An 18,206-nucleotide genomic window follows, 5' to 3' on the forward strand; every position below is an offset into this window, starting at 1 on the left:
TGGCAGTGTTACTCCTTTTCTATAAACTGCAGACTCCTGCCCATGAGGTAGAAGCTCAGAATAATAATTTTGCTAAACTGACTTGCCCTTAAATTTGTTGGCACCGTAATAATACCCTATGTGATTTTTAATGTGCTAACTGCAAATCCTCCGAATCTTCAAAAGGATTAAACATTTAACAGCTAAGTCACACATCAGTTAGAAGAATTTATCCCACAGGCATGTTTATTGACGCAGAAGCTCCATAGACAGACAGACATGTCCTGTTTGCTAGCATTTCTGCGTGTAATTGCCTGCCTTCTGGTTAATACATATTTCATTTGCCTTTTGTGAATCCATGTATGGCCTTGCAGTCAGGAACATATTTAGTTTTGCTTTAGAAGTTTATAAGTTCCTCAGATTCCCTTCAGAATTTGTCCAGATAATCTCGATTTATCTCAAGCAGATAAACCCCATCCACACCCATTCCATCTCCCTGTTCCAAAGATCAATTTAGCATATAAAACCCAGATAAGTGGTGTCAGATATTAAACTGATAAGAACAGATACTACAATTGGTTTAGCCAAGTATTGTGGGGAAAACAATATTGATGGAAATATCAATGACTACCTTTAACTTCAGTGCTTAGATGGTAACCAAATGAGTGGACGTCACGACCATTACAAAACATACTCAATTCTACAGTAGATAGACAATCCTCAACTAGGTTATCATCCAGTTGTGAGATAAAAAAGAACCCCCAATGCATATTCAAAGAAATGATGAAATAGAGAATCTAAAGATGCATTTGCAAATTCCTGAGTAAATTTATAGAAACATAGAAACATAGAAAATAGGTGCAGGAGTAGGCCTGCACCGCCATTTATTATGATCATGGCTGATCATCCAACTCAGAACCCAGCCTTCCCTCCATACCCCCTGACCCCTGTAGCCACAAGGGCCATATCTAACTTCCTTTTAAACATAGCTAATGAACTGGCCTCAACAGTTTGCTGTGGCAGAGAATTCCACAGATTCACCACTCTCTGTGTGAAGAAGTTTTTCCTAATCTCGGTCCTAAAAGGCTTCCCCTCTATCCTCAAACTGTGACCTCTCGTTATGAAGAGCAATGGATTAGTTAAACTCTATTCATCTGTTTATGGAATCCTGATGTACACAATTCACTTCCAGCAAGTACATTTCACAGATAATTCACTGGACTTGAAATACATGGGCTTATCTTGATATTGAATTGTGTAAGGTAAAGGAAACAAGTAGGGTAGTTATGGAAAGTATGACAATTAAAGAAGAGGAAGTACTGGCACTTTTAAGGAAGATAGAAGTGGATAAGTCTCCGGGCCCAGACAATTTATTCCCTAGGACTTTGAGGGAAGTTAGTGTAGAAATAGCAGGGGCTCTGACAGAAATATTTCAAATATCATTAGAAACGGGAATGGTGCCGGAGATTGGCGTATTGCTCATGTGGTTCCATTGTTTAAAAAGGGTTCTAAGAGTAAACCTGGCAATTATCGGCCTGTGAGTTTGACGTCAGTGGTGGGTAAATTGATGGAAAGTATTCTTAGAGATGTTATATATAATTTTCTGGATAGACAGGGTCTGATTAGGAACAGTCAACATGGATTTGTGTGTGGAAGGTCATGTTTGACAAATCTTATTAAATTTTTTGATGAAGTTACTAAAAAAGTTGCCGAGGGTAAAACGGTGGATGTTGTCTATATGGACTTCGGTAAGGCCTTTGACAAGGTTCCACATGGAAGGTTAGTTAGGAAGATTCAATTGTTAGGCATTAATATGGAAGTAGTAAAATGGATTCAGCAGTGGCTAGATGGGAGACGCTAGAGAGTAGTGGTGGATAACTGTGTGTCAGATTGGAGGACGGTGTGTAGTGGTGTGCCTCAGGGATCTGTACTGGGTCCAATGTTGTTTGTAATATATATTAATGATCTGGATGATGGGGTGGTAAATTGGATTAGTAAATATGCAGATGATACTAAGATAGGTGGTGTTGTGGATGACGAGGTAGGTTTTCAAAACTTGCAGAGAGATTTAGGACAGTTAGAAGAGTGGGCTGAAAGATGGCAGATGGAGTTTAATGCTGAAAAATGTGAGATGCTACATTTTGGTAGAACTAATCAAAATAGGACATATATGGTAAATGGTAGGGCATTAAAGAATGCTTTAGAACAGAGGGATCTAGGAATAATGGTCCATAATTCCCTGAAGATGGAATCTCATGTGGATAAGGTGGTGAAGAAAGCTCTTGGTTTGCTGGCCTTTATTAATCAGAGCATTGAGTATAGGAGTTGGGATGTAATGTTGAATTTAATGTAATGAGAATTAGAGGACAAAAGTTTAGGGGTAACATGAGGGGGAACTTCTTTACTCAGAGAGTGGTAGCTGTGTGGAACGAGCTTCCAGCAGAAGTGGTTGAGGCAGGTTCTATGTTGTCGTTTAAAGTTAAATTGGATAGATATATGGACAGGAAAGGAATGGAGGGTTATGGGCTGAGTGCAGGTCGGTGGGACTAGGATAGGGTAAGAGTTCGGCATGGACTAGAAGGGCCGAGATGGCCTGTTTCCGTGCTGTAATTGTTATATGGTTATATGGTTATATCTTGAATAGAGTATGAAATATAATAAAAACAAATGCATTCTGTGTTCCATTGAGTAAATGTATTCTTTGCTACAAACTTGAAAAGAAGAGCAAATAGTGATTTAAAATATCCCTTTTCAATAAAATTTTTAAAATATTTTATTTTCAATTTCTCCAAAATCTCTCACCTTTTCCTCACTTAGGGGTCACAGTAAGCAGAAATAGGCCAAGAGACACAAAAGACTGCAGATGCTTGAATCTGTAGCCGCAACTCAATGGTCAGGCAGCACCTGCAGCTCCAGATTGGACCCATGCTAGGTTTTCGTTCCATAGGTACAAATAGGACATTTCCAGCCAGGAAGTCTGGGGTCAGTGAATCAACATCAGAATCGGAATCAGGATTAATATCACTGGAATACAGTATGTCGTGAAATTCTTCGTTTTGCATTAGCAGTACAGTGCAATATATTTAAAAACACCTGTAAACCACAGTAAGAAATACAAATAAATAAATTGAGTCAATAAGTAGTGCAAAAAGAGCCAAATTAGAGAGGCAGTGCTCATGTGTTGATTCGCTGTCCATTCAGAAATCTGATAGTGGAGGGGAAGAAGCTGTTCCAAAAACGTTGTGTGTGTGTCTTCAGGCTGCTGCACCTCCTCTTTAATGCTAGTAATAAGGAGAGAGCATGTCCTGGGCAATGCGGTCCTTAACGATGGACGCCAACATTTTATGGCATCACCTTTTAAAGATATCCTCAAGGCTGGGGAGGCTAGTGCCCATGACTGTGTTGGCTGACCCAATCAGAACCAGGTTTATTATCACTGGCATGTGACGTGAAATTTATTAACTTAGCAGCAGCAGTTTAGTGCAATACATAATCTAGCAGAGAGAGAGAAAAAAACATAATAATAAATAAACAAGTAAATCAATTACGTATATTGAATCGATTTTTAAAAATGTGCAAAAACAGAAATACTGTATATTAAAAAAAGTGAGGCAGTGTCCAAAGCTTCAATGTCCATTTAGGAATCGGAAGGTAGAGGGGAAGACGATGTTCCTGAATCATTGAGTGTGTGCCTTCAGGCTTCTGTACCCCCTACCTGATGGTAACAGTGAGAAAAGGGCATGCCCTGGGTGCTGGAGGTCCTTAATAATGGATGCTGCCTTTCTGAGACACCGCTCCCTAAAGATGTCCTGGGTACTTTGTAGGCTAATGTCCAAGGTGGAGCTGACTGGATTTACAACCTTCTGCAGCTTCTTTCGGTCCTGTGCAGTAGCCCCTCCATAACAGACAGTGATGCAGCCTGTCAGAATGCTCTCCATGGTACAGCTAGAGAAGTTTTTGAGTGTATTTGTTGACATGCCAAATCTTTTCAAACTCGTAATAAAGTATAGCCGCTGTCTTGCCTTCTTTATGACTACATCGATATGTTGGGACCAGGTTAGATCCTCAGAGATCTTGACACCAAGCAATGAAATACAATCAGGAATAAGTGATCGTTCCTAACTAAAGGGCAATCTGTTTCTTTGTTTTGTGTCCTCCTGCAAAAAGGTGACTCTGAAGGTTGTATATAGTATACACACTTTGAGCATGAATGTACTTTGAACTTTGTACAACATTGATGACAATAACAAGGTGCAAGATACAATCTGAAATGATCAAGTTTCACATTTCAACTTCTTCACTCATTTTCCTATCCAATTTCTCCTGTAGGTTCTATCTATAGTTGGCTAAGCAGTGGAATGAGGGTGGGTAAAAGAGAATAATCTGTTAGCTGCCAATATTTAACTCAATGTGTACAAAAATATTAAACATAAACAAGAGGAAATATTTGGGCATCACTATGCCAAAAGATTTGGCTAAATTATCAAAATGCAATTATCAGCCTATATATTTTTTAATACTTTATTTACAATTTTCAGTTTTACAAAGACAAAATATATTGAAGACGTACAAAACAATACAAATGAAATACAGCCTCGCGTGGAGCACAGACAAAACAAATCAAAAACAAAAACAAAAAGGCTGCCAGACAATTTACAAGATTACATAAATAAACTTCCAGAAAAAGAGTTGACACAATCGTGACAGCGCGGAAGCAATGTAAAGTAAAATAAATAAAGAAATCCGGTTAGGCACCACACCCGCTCATGAGACTAGACAGGTCAAGGTCACTATGTATGTCAGGTAATATGACACTGAGCCAATAAGGGTCCCCATATTCTCTCAAATGTATTCTGTGTATTGGGTTTGTGCAGACACAATCTTTCCATTTGTATAACAGACAACATCTCCTCGAGCCAGTGTGCGAAGGTGGGTGGAGTAGTAGACTTCCTGGTCAGAAGAATAAGTTTCTTAGCCACCACCATTCCTAGACGCAGAGCACTCTGCATGTGGTGCGGCAACTCAAGAGTCTCTGCAGAGCATCCAAAGATGGCGAGGTCGTGATTGGGCTGAATGTCTCTAGAATAGACTTTTGAGAGCCACTCAAAAATTGCAGTCCAAAAGTTGTACAATGTAGGGCAAAACCAGAAAAGATGTGCTAGTGAGCCCTCAGCAGAGTGGCACTTATTGCATTCAGGAGACACAGATGGGAAGATGCGATTCAGTTTTGTTTTTGAATCATGCAATCTATGCATCACCTTGTACTGGATTAACCTGTAACATGAATTATTAGAACAGTGAACCCGGGACATTGCCTCCTCCCAAAGTTCTGCTGATATCTCCGAGTTCAAGTCCCTGGCCCAGACTTCCCTAATAAAATCTGTAGAAACCAAAGGACTTAAGCAATTCACAAATTTTGATATTATCTGTTTGGAGTCTGGAGGGAGCAAGAGGTTTTCAAGAAAGAGATGGGTGGTGGAAGTAGGCTTGAAGTGTGGGCACTTTTCCTTAGCATAGTGTCTGACTTGGAGATAGCGAAAAAAATGTGAATTTGGAACTAGTGCTTAATTGTGTGAATGATGCAAATTGGCCGTTGATGTACAGATCTAAGAAAGTTTTGATACCCCTCTCTCTCCAGACTGCAAACACCCTGTCTAATTGTCCAGGCTTGAATGAGTGACTTTGACAAATGGGAGCGTGTATGGAAACACTGGGAGTTTGGTGAGTCACTTTTATCTGATTTAATATTCGTAAAGAATTCTTTAAGGTAGTACTTCCTTTGGGAGTATTTCTGGCTATACCATAAATTGGGGAAAGAGCGAATTCATGCCCTTAGTGGATCAATTTACTGAAGACTTCCTGAAAAAGTTGACTTTTAGAGTAGAGAAGGACTATTTCACCTACTTGGGGATTAAACTGACTAAGAACCCAAAGCATCTTTTCAAATTTAACTTTATAGAATCATTAGAAAAACTCAGAACAAATATTGAGTCCTGGAGGATACTGTCCTTTTCTATGATTGGACGGGTAAATGCGATTAAAATGGTGAGCCTACCCAGGTTTCCATATCTTTTTCAAAACCTGCCTATATACTTAAATGCATCCTTTTTTAAGAAACTTGTCTCTATCATATTGCCCTTTGTGTGGGGCTACAAATCACACAGGCTACCTAAGGCTTACCTGCACAAACCTCTTAAGAAGGGTGGTCTTGGTCTGCCAATTTTCAAACATTACTATTGGGCAGCTAACTCCAGGGCTCTTACATACTGGAAATGTGGAGGTGCTGAGACCCAAGAAAAACCTTCATGGCTACAGCTGGAAGCCTCTGTTATTAAATATTCTTCACCTCCTGCTCTTCTGCTTTCCACTTATGCCTCAACAGACAAACTATCAACCTATTTATAAGAAAATCAAGGAAGATGTAACAAGATGGAACCTAATTCCTTTTCTTGGTCTCAGTTCAAGGATTGAATCAATTAAAATGAATATACTGCTCAGACTACTATATCTTTTTCAGACCCTACCAACAGAGATTAACCAAAATCAATTTAATGAATGGAACAAGATGCTATCAAGATATATGTGGCAAGGGAAAAGGCCTAGGGTTCATCTCAAAACTTTGCAATTAGCCAAGGAAAAGGGGGAATGGGGCCTACCTTCTCTTAGAGATTATTATTTTGCAGCTCAGTTGAGAGTCATGATATGCTGGTGCAACCCATCATATGATGCTCAATGGAAAAACATTGAGGAGAGGATACTTTCCATCCCCATACAGGCAATTTTGGCTGATAACAACCTACAAAGTTACATAAATAATATTGACAACCCGTGAGTGAAATGGACTCTTAAAATATGGAAAACTATTATAAAAGAATATAAACTAGAGAGAGACATTGCAATTCTTAAATGGTGTGCATATGACTCAGGATTTTACGCCGAATAAACTGGATGCTAGATTTAAGGACTGGATGGCTAAAGGACTAACAGCTATTTACAATTTAATGAAAGAAGGAACACTGTTCAGTTTTGAAATGCTCAAAGAGAAACACTTATTAGAAAAGACAAGACTTTTACCGGTATTTACAGATGCAACAGTATGTTAATTAGACCATTAAAAATGTAACCAAGGCAAGTACATGTCTGATAGAGCTATTTAGAAAAGTATATAATTCAGACAACGGTGGTAGAATAATCTCAAGCATGTATAAGGGTTTGTTAAATCTTAAAACACATTTGACTTTATACATTAAAACAAAATGGGAGAAGGAATGAGGGATAATAATATCTGAGGAAGACTGGACAATAATATGGAGTTATCAATGGAAATGTACTAGTTCACAGAAATGGAGGGAGTTCGGGTGGAAAAACTTGATAAGATATTTTATTACACCCTCTCAGAAATCCCATTAAGATAGTAACCCCACTGTTTGCTGGAGAAATTGTGGAAATCAGAATGGAAACCATTATCATATTTTCTGGGAATGCCCCATTATCAAAGACTATTGGAGTGAGATACACAATGCCCTACAAGACATCTTTAAATGTGAAATACCCTGAGAGAGTAAGACCATATACTTTGGGTATATACCTCAAGAATGGTTGAAAAGAGATAAATATTTAATGAATGTAAATGTATTGCTGGTGGCTGGTAAAAAGACCCTTACCAGGAAATGGTTATCACAGGAGAGCCCAACTTTAAATGTATGGATGGAAATTACAATGGACATTTACAAAATGGAGAAGATATCAGCACCTGTTAATCATAAGTTAGAACAATTTTATTCATACCGGAAAAAATGGTTTAACTACATAACACCTCATAGACCTGATTTTATTCTCTCAAGTCAATGAATATGTTGAAAAAGAAAAGATCACTCCCTACTCTGTACATAGTTTTCTTCTTTCGATTGTTCTTTCTTTCCTCTCCTTTCTATAAGTGCATACCTCAGATAAATATTATGTGGAGATTTCTGACAAATATGATTATATGATATATATGTACAGTGTCTGAAATACATCTCATGGAAATGGTTGTTTGATGATGAAATTCAATAAAAAATAAATTACAAAAAACATAAACAAGAGGGTTAATGAATTTTTTTTAAGAAGGAACATATTAGAATGATGAATGATGAGCATTCTGGAAAAATCCATTCTAATAATTTACGTTTTGGTGTAAACATATTAATGCAAAAGATGCATATAGTTTTTAGCCATGTTATCTTATGTATAATACGAAAAATCTTCATGAATTTGGATGATAACCATTCCAGCATCTACTTGCTTTACAACAATCGAACTCAACACATTTGTTTTCTATTTTCTCTAATGAAAAGTGACTTTACATGATAGCCAATGAGAAAACAGAGACTTTACACTTATTTCATAACGTCTGCTCCAAAGACAAAATGAATGTTGAACTGTTTTCTCAAACATACCCTAACATTAAAAGAGTTTAAGTGACGTTCAAGATTTGCCTACATCTAGAACATACACTCTGTCGCCTCTTTATTAAGAATGCCTGTGCACCTGCTTATTTATGCAAATATCTAATCAGCCAATCATCTGGCAGGAACTCAATGCAGATGTGGTCAAGAGGTTTAATTTTTGTTCAGTACAAACATCAGAATGGGGAAGAAATAAGACCTAAGTGACTGTTGATACCACATGGGGTGGTTTGAGTATCTTAGAAACTGCTGATTTTTTGGGATTTTTATGCACAACAGTCTCTAGAGCTTACAGGGAACAGTGCAAAACCATGCAGCGAGCTGCAGCTCTGTGTGCGAAAACACCTTGTTAATGAGAGCTTCAGAGGAGGATGGCCAGAATGACACCAGCTGGTAAGAAGGCAACAATAACTTAAATAACCTTGCATTTCAACATTGTGCACAGGAGCACCTTTGAATGCGCAACACAAAGAATGTTGAAGTGCGTGGACTAAGCAACATAAGAGGATGAGTATACACTCAGTGGCCACTTTATTAGGTACAAGAGGTACTTAATAATGTAGCTACTGAGTGTAGAACATTACAGAACAGTGTTGTGCCGACCACCTCTCTAGAATCTTGTATCTCTAGCATCTTGTTTGAAATGGATACAGTGCCTTGGAAAAGTATTCAGTCCTCAAACTATTTTGACATTTAACTGTCACACTTTCTAATTTAAAAATATTCAGAAGTTGGATTTTTTGAGCTAATCTACAAAACGTCATGTCAAATCAAAAGAAAAATTCCAAAACCTGTCAACAATTTAGTAAAAATTAGAAATCAATCTTGTGAGGCTGAAAAAAAGTATCCTTCCCCTTTGTAATAACTTTCTTCAGGTGCAATAGACAGTATTACCTTATCAACTAATCAAGTTTGTTGATGCAGAATATTGGAGGATCACCTGTTTCAATGAATTCATAAGACTAAAAACCTTCTGTCTCTTTAAGGTCCAACAGTGTGGTAGATTTTCATCAGACCAAACCAAAATGAAGGCCAAAGAGCATTCAAGACAAGTCATGGAACTGATGATAGAGAAGCACAAACCATCTCAAAGGCACTGAACAGACCTCGGAGTTCAGTGCAATCCATCGTGAAAACGTGGAAAAACTATGAAACTACAGCCACACTGACTTGGTCAGGCTACCCCTCTAAACTTAGTCGTTGGAGAAGAAAGGCACTTCTAAAAGCAGCTGTTGTGACACCGACAGTCACTCTGAGTGAGCTCCAGAAGTCACTGACTGCAACTGGAGATGAAGTTTATGGTTCCACAATCTCTAAGGTCTTGATCAAAAGGGTATTTGTGGAAGAGTGGCAAAGAAGCAGCCCTGGCTAAAAAAAAGCATATCCTTGCCCATAAAGACTTTGCAAAGTGTCAATTAGAAGATACTGTGAAGATGTGGAAGAAGGTTTTGTGGTTGGATGAGACTAAATTGGATCTTTTTGGCCTCAACGCCAGGTGGCATGTGTGGTGTAAATCTAATACTGCGCATCAGCCAGGTTACACCATCCCTACAGTAAACTATGGTGGGGGTAGCATCAGGCTATGGGGATGGAAAGTAGCAGGGACTGGAAATCTGGTCAGGATTAACGAGAAAATGAATGCTGTTAAGTACAGAGAGATCCTGATTAAAAACCTGCTTACCTCTGCCAAAAAGCTTAAACTAGTGAGGAAGTCCATCTTTTCACAGGACAATGACTCAAAGCACACTGCCAGAGCAACCATGGAGTGACTTCAAATGAAGAAAATTGATGTTCCTGAGTGGCCCACTCAGAGTCCTTACCTTAACCCGATTAAACACCTCTGGCAAGCCCTCAATATTGCTGTCCACCGCCAGTGCTCAACCTAATCTGGCACAGCTTGAGCAAGGAGGAATGGGCCAATCTAAGACTAATGGCTGTAATAGCTGTGAGAGGTGGTTCAACTAAGTACCGAGTGAACGGGGACGAATGCTTTTGAACTGCTGACATTTCAGATTTTGAATTTTTAGTTTTTTATGTTTTACAATTTTCCCCGTTTTTAGGCTCCACTGTGAAAAAAAAGAATGTGTGATTCACAAATAAAAGTTCTCAGTTAACTTGATCAAAATCTGTTGTACTACTCATTTACGTAAAGAATGGGCTGGGGGCTGAATACTTTTACAAGGCTCTGTATTACTCAGCCTTCTTTTCTCTTTCCCAAACAAATTCCTTAGACTGGTTCCCGTTGTCTACTTAAATCTCGCCTGAACAACAAGTGGCGTTTTTGCCACTAAAATATGAAGAATCCAATCACCTCAGTCTTTATACCTTCCCTTAGGTCACTGTGGCCAACTTCCTTTAAGACCCTCATTGCTTTGCCTTGAAGCGTTGCACAGAACACCAAGAGACTTCCAAGCAGAGCAGAAAATGGAGGCATTGACTGCACAGGCAATAAGGAGCTCCTCAATAATCTTTTCAGAAGAAGCCTATTGAATTATAGTACACAGTGAAGACAAAAGTGAACCACTCCATAGTCATCCTTGACCTCAGAATAGTTCTCGAGTAATGAATGGAAAGAGCTGAGATGAAAGTAATCCATTGCACTCAGCTTAGTAGGATCTCCTTGCACTGATCATAATACATTAAAAAATGATCACTAATCTATTTACTGAAATGCTTTGTTACAATTGTTTTCTGAACACTCCTGTGCACGGATGCACAGATAAATAAAATTTATTTTTGCAGCTTTGGAGGTGACAATTGGAGCCACCTACAGGGATCAATTAAACATAGGCCTGTTGGGAACCCCAAAAAGACCTGTTTTCGAATCATACATATATGATGGGGTTATAGATTATTAAGTTATGTATTAGTGAAGGCAACCACGAGATTTATAAAATAATGATGTGACAGGAAAACATAAAAGAATTTCAGCATTAACAGTGCTAATATCCATCCCTATACAGTAAGTATAAAATTCATTCTTTTCCAAAGAAACCAAAAACCTTAATAAACACATTAACAAATTTATGTTTTACATGAGGCTACTTTGTCTCATGATACATGCTGTGATGTTAGCAATATAGACTGATTTTGCATTTTCACAATCTGGATAAGAAGTTGACAGACAATTTGCATGATTTCATGCTCATGAAGTTTCTTTGAAATTGAATCCAGGCAATCTGTTATCAATATCATGTGGACTGGTTTAATTAATATCAAATGTTCAAAATTCTACCCATTCTGACCTTTAAGCTTACAACGATCCAGGGATTTATTGTAATAAGTTTCCATCAGTTTATAGTTTGCATGCTAATACAACAATCTGGATAAATTATTGAGTCTTGATCAGAGATCAAGACAAATTATAAAGGATTTACAGGCTATTTGCTGGTGCCATGTGTCCCTGCCAGCATTTAATCTTCCCTTGGGCTTCCTTTTTCATCCAAACCCACCAACATATCCTTTGATTCTTTTCTCCCTTATCAGACTATAATATCAGAAGTCCACAAGATATAGGAGCAGAACTAGGCCATTCGACCCATTGAATTTCCTCCGCATTCAATCATGGGCTGATCCAATTTTTCCAGTCATCCCCACTCCCCTGCCTTCACCCCATACCCTTTGATGCCCTGGCTAATCAAGAATCTATCTATCTCTGCCTTAAATATACCCAGTGACTTGGTCTCCTCAGCCACTTGTGGCAACAAATTCTACAGATTTACCACCCTCTGATTAAAGCAATTTCTCTGCATCTCAATCCTAAAAGGATGTCCATCAATCCTGAAGTGGTAACCTCTTGTCCTAGAGCACCCTACCAAGGGAAATAACTTGGCCATATCTAATCTGTTCAGGCTTTTTAACATTTGGAATGTCTCTATGAGATCCTCCCCCCCCCCCGCCCCCATTCTCCTGAACTCCAGGGAATACAGCCCAAGAGCTGCCAGACAATCCTCATACAGTAACCCTTTCATTCCTGGAATCATTCTCGTGAATCTTCTCTGAACCCTCTCCAATGTCAGTATATCCTTTCTAAAATAAGGTGCCTAAAACTGCACACAATACTCCAAGTGTGGTCTCACGAGTGCCTTATAGAGCCTCAACATCACATCCCTGCTCTTATATTCTATACCTCTAGAAATTAATGCCAACATTGCATTCGCCTTCTTCACAACTGACTCAATTAGGAGGTTAACCTTTAGGGTATCTTGCACAAGGACTCCCAAGTCCCTTTGCATCTCTGCATTTTGAGTTCTGTCCCCAACTAAATAATAGTCTGTCCATTTATTTCTTCCACCAAAGTGCATGACTATACAATTTCCAACATTGTATTTCATTTGCCACTTCTTTGCCCATTCCCCTAAACTATCTAAGTCTCTCTGCAGGCTCTCTGTTTCCTCAACACTACCTGCTCCTCCACCTATCTTTGTATCATCGGCAAATTTAGCCACAAATTCATTAATACCATAGTCCAAATCATTGACATACATCGTAAAAAGCAGCAGCCCCAACACCGACCCCTGTGGAACTCCACTGGTAACCGGCAGCCAGCCAGAATAGGATCCCTTTATTTCCACTGTCTCTTTTCTGCCAACCAGCCAATGCTCCACCAAAGCTAGTAACTTCCCTGTAATTTCATGGGCTTTTATCTTGCTAAGTAGCCTCATGTGTGGCACCTTGTCAAAGGCCTTCTGAAAATCCAAGTACACCACGTCTACTGCATCTTCTTTGTCTACCCTGCTTGTAATTTCCTCAAAGAATTGCAGTAGTTTTGTCAGGCAGGATATTCTTTTCAGGAAACCCAGGCTGGCTTTGGCATATCTTGCCATGTGCCTCCATGTACACCGTAATCTCATCCTTAACAATTGATTTCAACAACTTCCCAACCACTGATGTCAGGCTAACAGGTGTATAGTTTCCTTACTGCTGCCTCCCACCCTTCTTAAATAGTGGAATAACATTTGCAATTTTCCAGTCATCCAGTGCAATGCCAGAATCTATCGATTCTTGAAAGGTCATTGTTAGTGCCTCTGCAGTCTCTCCAGCTACTTCCCTCAGAATCCAAGGGTGCATTCCATCAGGTCCAGGAGATTTATCCACCCTCAGACCATTAAGCTTCCTGAGCACCTTCTCTGTTGTAATTTTCACTGCACATACTTCACTTCCCTGACTCTCTGGAATGTCTGGTATACTGCAGATGTCTTCCACTGTGAAGACTGATGCAAAATATGCATTCAGTTCCTCTGCCATCCCTGCATCTCTCATTACAATATCATTTTGTATTGGTCCTATATCTACCCTCGATTCTCCTTTACCCTTTCTATACTTAAAAAAGCTTTTAGTATGTTCTTTGATATTAGTCACCAGCTTCCTCTCATAATTCATCCTTTCCTTCCTAATGAACTTTTTAGTTTCCTTCTGCAGGTTTTTAAAAGCTCCCCAGTCCTCTATCTTCCCTCTAGCTCTGGCATCCTTGAATGCCTTCTCTTTTGCTTTTACTTCGGCTCTGACTTCACGTGTCGGCCATGGTAGTGTCCATCTTCCCTTTGAAAATTTCTTCTTATTTGGAATATATCTGTCTTGCACTTCCCTCATTTTTCACAGAATCTCCAGCTATTGCTGCTCTGCTATCTTTCCTGCAAATGTCCCTTTCCAGTCAACTTCGGCCAGTTCCCCTGTCAAGCCATTGAGATACTGACACATTGGATTTTATTTTATTCCCTCTCAAATTTCAATGTGAACTCAATCATATTGTAATCACTGTTCCCTAAGGGTTCCTTAACCTTAAGCTCTCTTTTTACCTCCGGAACCTTGCACAACACCCAATCCAGCACAGCCGATCCCCTAGTGGGCTCAACAACAAGTTGTTCTAAAAAGCCATCCCTTAGACGTTCTACAAATTCTCTCTCTTGAGGTCCAGTACTGACCTGGTTTTCCCAATCCACTTTCATGTTAAAATCCCCTACGACTACCATGACATTGCCTTTCTGACACACCTTTTCCTACCTCCTACTGTAATTTGTAATCCACATCCCGGCTGCTGTTTGGTGGCCTGTATACAACTGTCCTTTTACCCTTGCTATTTCTTATTGGCTTAACTAACTGGTCCTTAAGTACATGTGTGTTAGGCTGTAGCTCTTTATAGTCTATTCCACATTCTAACGTCTCTACAGAGGTTTCTCTGGAAGTTGATCTTTAACATTAATAACATTATACTTATACCACAATTTTCTCCTAGATTACCAGAAAGCATTTGATGAAATGCCTTGTGAAAACGCATTGCAGAATATTAAAGGAGGTAAGATGTTGGCAAGAATAGAAGATGGGTTAACAAGAAGCAAAGGATAATTAAATGTGTTTTTTTTTTCTCATTGGCAAGATGTAATAAGTGAAATGCAACAGAGATTCTTACTTGCAGCTCAACTTTTTTTTACAATTTATATCAATGATTCATAGAAACATAGAAACATAGAAAATAGGTGCAGGAGTAGGCCATTCGGCCCTTCGAGCCTGCACCGCCATTTATTATGATCATGGCTGATCATCCAACTCAGAACCCAGCCTTCCCTCCATACCCCCTGACCCCTGTAGCCACAAGGGCCATATCTAACTTCCTTTTAAACATAGCTAATGAACTGGCCTCAACAGTTTGCTGTGGCAGAGAATTCCACAGATTCACCACTCTCTGTGTGAAGAAGTTTTTCCTAACCTCGGTCCTAAAAGGCTTCCCCTCTATCCTCAAACTGTGACCCCTCGTTCTAGACCTCCCCAACATCGGGAACAATCTTCCCGCATCTAGCCTGTCCAATCCCTTTAGGATCTTATACGTTTCAATCAGATCCCCCCTCAATCTTCTAAATTCCAACGAGTACAAGCCCAGTTCATCCAGTCTTTCTTCATATGAAAGACCTGCCATCCCAGGAATCAATCTGGTGAACCTTCTTTGTACTCCCTCTATGGCAAAGATGTCTTTCCTCAGATTAGGGGACCAAAACTGCACACAATACTCCAGGTGTGGTCTCACCAAGGCCTTGTACAACTGCAGTAGTACCTCCCTGCTCCTGTACTCGAATCCTCTCGCTATAAATGCCAGCATACCGTTCGCCTTTTTCACCGCCTGCTGTACCTGCATGCCCACTTTCAATGACTGGTGTATAATGACACCCAGGTCTCGTTGCACCTCCCCTTTTCCTAATCGGCCACCATTCAGATAATAATCTGTTTTCCTATTTTTGCCACCAAAGTGGATAACTTCACATTTATCCACATTAAATTGCATCTGCCATGAGTTTGCCCACTCACCCAACCTATCCAAGTCACCCTGCATCCTCTTAGCATCCTCCTCACTGCTAACACTGCCACCCAGCTTTGTGTCATCCGCAAACTTGGAGATGCTGCATTTAATTCCCTCATCCAAGTCATTAATATATATTGTAAACAACTGGAGTCCCAGCACTGAGCCTTGCGGTACCCCACTAGTCACCGCCTGCCATTCTGAAAAGGTCCCGTTTATTCCCACTCTTTGCTTTCTGTCTGCTAACCAATTCTCCACCCACACCAATACCTTACCCCCAATACCGTGTGCTTTAAGTTTGCACACTAATCTCCTATGTGGGACCTTGTCAAAAGCCTTTTGAAAATCCAAATATACCACATCCACTGGTTCTCCCCTATCCACTCTACTAGTTACATCCTCAAAAAATTCTATGAGATTCGTCAGACATGATTTTCCTTTCACAAATCCATGCTGACTTTGTCCGATCATTTCACCGCTTTCCAAATGTGCTGTTATCACATCCTTGATAACTGACTCCAGCAGTTTCCCCACCACCGACGTTAGGCTAACCGGCCTATAATTCCCCGGTTTCTCTCTCCCTCCTTTTTTAAAACACCCTCCAATCCTCAGGAACTAGTCCAGAATCTAACGAGTTTTGAAAAATTATCACTAATGCATCCACTATTTCTTGGGCCACTTCCTTAAGCACTCTGGGATGCAGACCATCTGGCCCTGGGGATTTATCTGCCTTCAATCCCTTCAATTTACCTAACACCACTTCCCTACTAACATGTATTTCGCTCAGTTCCTCCATCTCACTGGACCCTCTGTCCCTTACTATTTCTGGAAGATTATTTATGTCCTCCTTAGTGAAGACAGAACCAAAGTAATTATTCAATTGGTCTGCCATGTCCTTGCTCCCCATAATCAATTCACCTGTTTCTGTTTGCAGGGGACCTACATTTGTCTTTATCAGTCTTTTCCTTTTTACATATCTATAAAAGCTTTTACAGTCCGTTTTTATGTTCTCTGCCAGTTTTCTCTCATAATCTTTTTTCCCCTTCCTAATTAAGCCCTTTGTCCTCCTCTGCTGAACTCTGAATTTCTCCCAGTCCTCAGGTGAGCCACTTTCTCTGGCTAATTTGTATGCTACTTCTTTGGAATTGATACTATCCCTAATTTCTCTTGTCAGCCACGGGTGCACTACCTTCCTTGATTTATTCTTTTGCCAAACTGGGATGAACAATTGTTGTAGTTCATCCATGCAACCTTTAAATGCCTGCCATTGCATATCCACCGTCAATCCTTGAAGTGTCATTTGCCAGTCTATCTTAGCTAATTCATGTCTCATACCTTCAAAGTTACCCCTCTTTAAGTTCAGAACCTTTGTTTCTGAATTAACTACGTCACTCTCCATGTTAATGAAGAATTCCACCATATTATGGTCACTCTTACCCAAGGGGCCTCTCACGACAAGATCGCTAATTAACCCTTCCTCATTGCTCAAAACCCAGTCCAGAATAGCCTGCTCTCTAGTCGGTTCCTCGACATGTTGGTTCAAAAAACCATCCCGCATACATTCCAAGAAATCCTCTTCCTCAGCACCTTTACCAATTTGGTTCACCCAGTCTACATGTAGATTGAAGTCACCCATTATAACTGCTGTTCCTTTATTGCACACATTTCTAATTTCCTGTTTAATACCATCTCCGACCTCACTACTACTGTTAGGTGGCCTGTACACAACTCCCACCAGCGTCTTCTGCCCCTTAGTGTTACGCAGCTCTACCCATATCGATTCCACATCTTCCCGGCTTATGTCCTTCCTTTCTATTGCGTTAATCTCTTTTTTAACCAGCAACGCCACCCCACCTCCCCTTCCTTCGTGTCTATCCCTCCTGAATATTGAATATCCCTGAACGTTGAGCTCCCATCCCTGGTCACCCTGGAGCCATGTCTCTGTGATCCCAACTATATCATAATCATTAATAACAATCTGCACTTTCAATTCATCCACCTTATTACGAATGCTCCTTGCATTAGATGAAGATGAAGACTCTGTGTGATGATACAAAGATAGGTAAGAAAGTAAGTTGTGAAGATGTCATAATGAGGTTATAGTGGATAGATTCAGTGAATGGTTAAATATCTGGAAAATGTAGCATTGTATAGAAAAATGTGAAATTTTCCAGGGGAAAAAAAAGAAGCATACTGTTAAATCTCATACTGAGATAGCCATGTCATCTTAAAAAAGATTAGATGGAAGGGCTTATATTTCCTTGTGTTTAGAGGAGTGAAAGAGACAATTTAATGGAGAATCCAAGACTCTGAAGCATCTTGAAAAGTGGATATGGGACATTTTCTCTTACAGGGCAATGTAGACTTAGTTTAAAAATAAGAGGCCATCTATTTAAGATGGGAATGCTGCCAAATTTTTTCTCTAAGGTTGTGTCTTTGGAGCTCTCCTACACAAAGACGAGTGCAAGGAAAATTTGTGGATAATTTTA

The 18,206-nt window shown here is 39.7% G+C and overlaps 1 pseudogene; it reads right to left on the reverse strand.

Moving 5' to 3' along the window:
- Positions 1–411: 411 nt before the first annotated feature.
- Positions 412–588, reverse strand: LOC134349972 (U2 spliceosomal RNA; annotated as a pseudogene).
- Between the last annotated feature and the right edge of the window lie 17,618 nt (positions 589–18,206).

The sequence above is a fragment of the Mobula hypostoma genome, chromosome 7 (genome assembly GCF_963921235.1).
Source record: "Mobula hypostoma chromosome 7, sMobHyp1.1, whole genome shotgun sequence".
Classification (NCBI taxonomy): Eukaryota; Metazoa; Chordata; class Chondrichthyes; order Myliobatiformes; family Myliobatidae; genus Mobula; species Mobula hypostoma.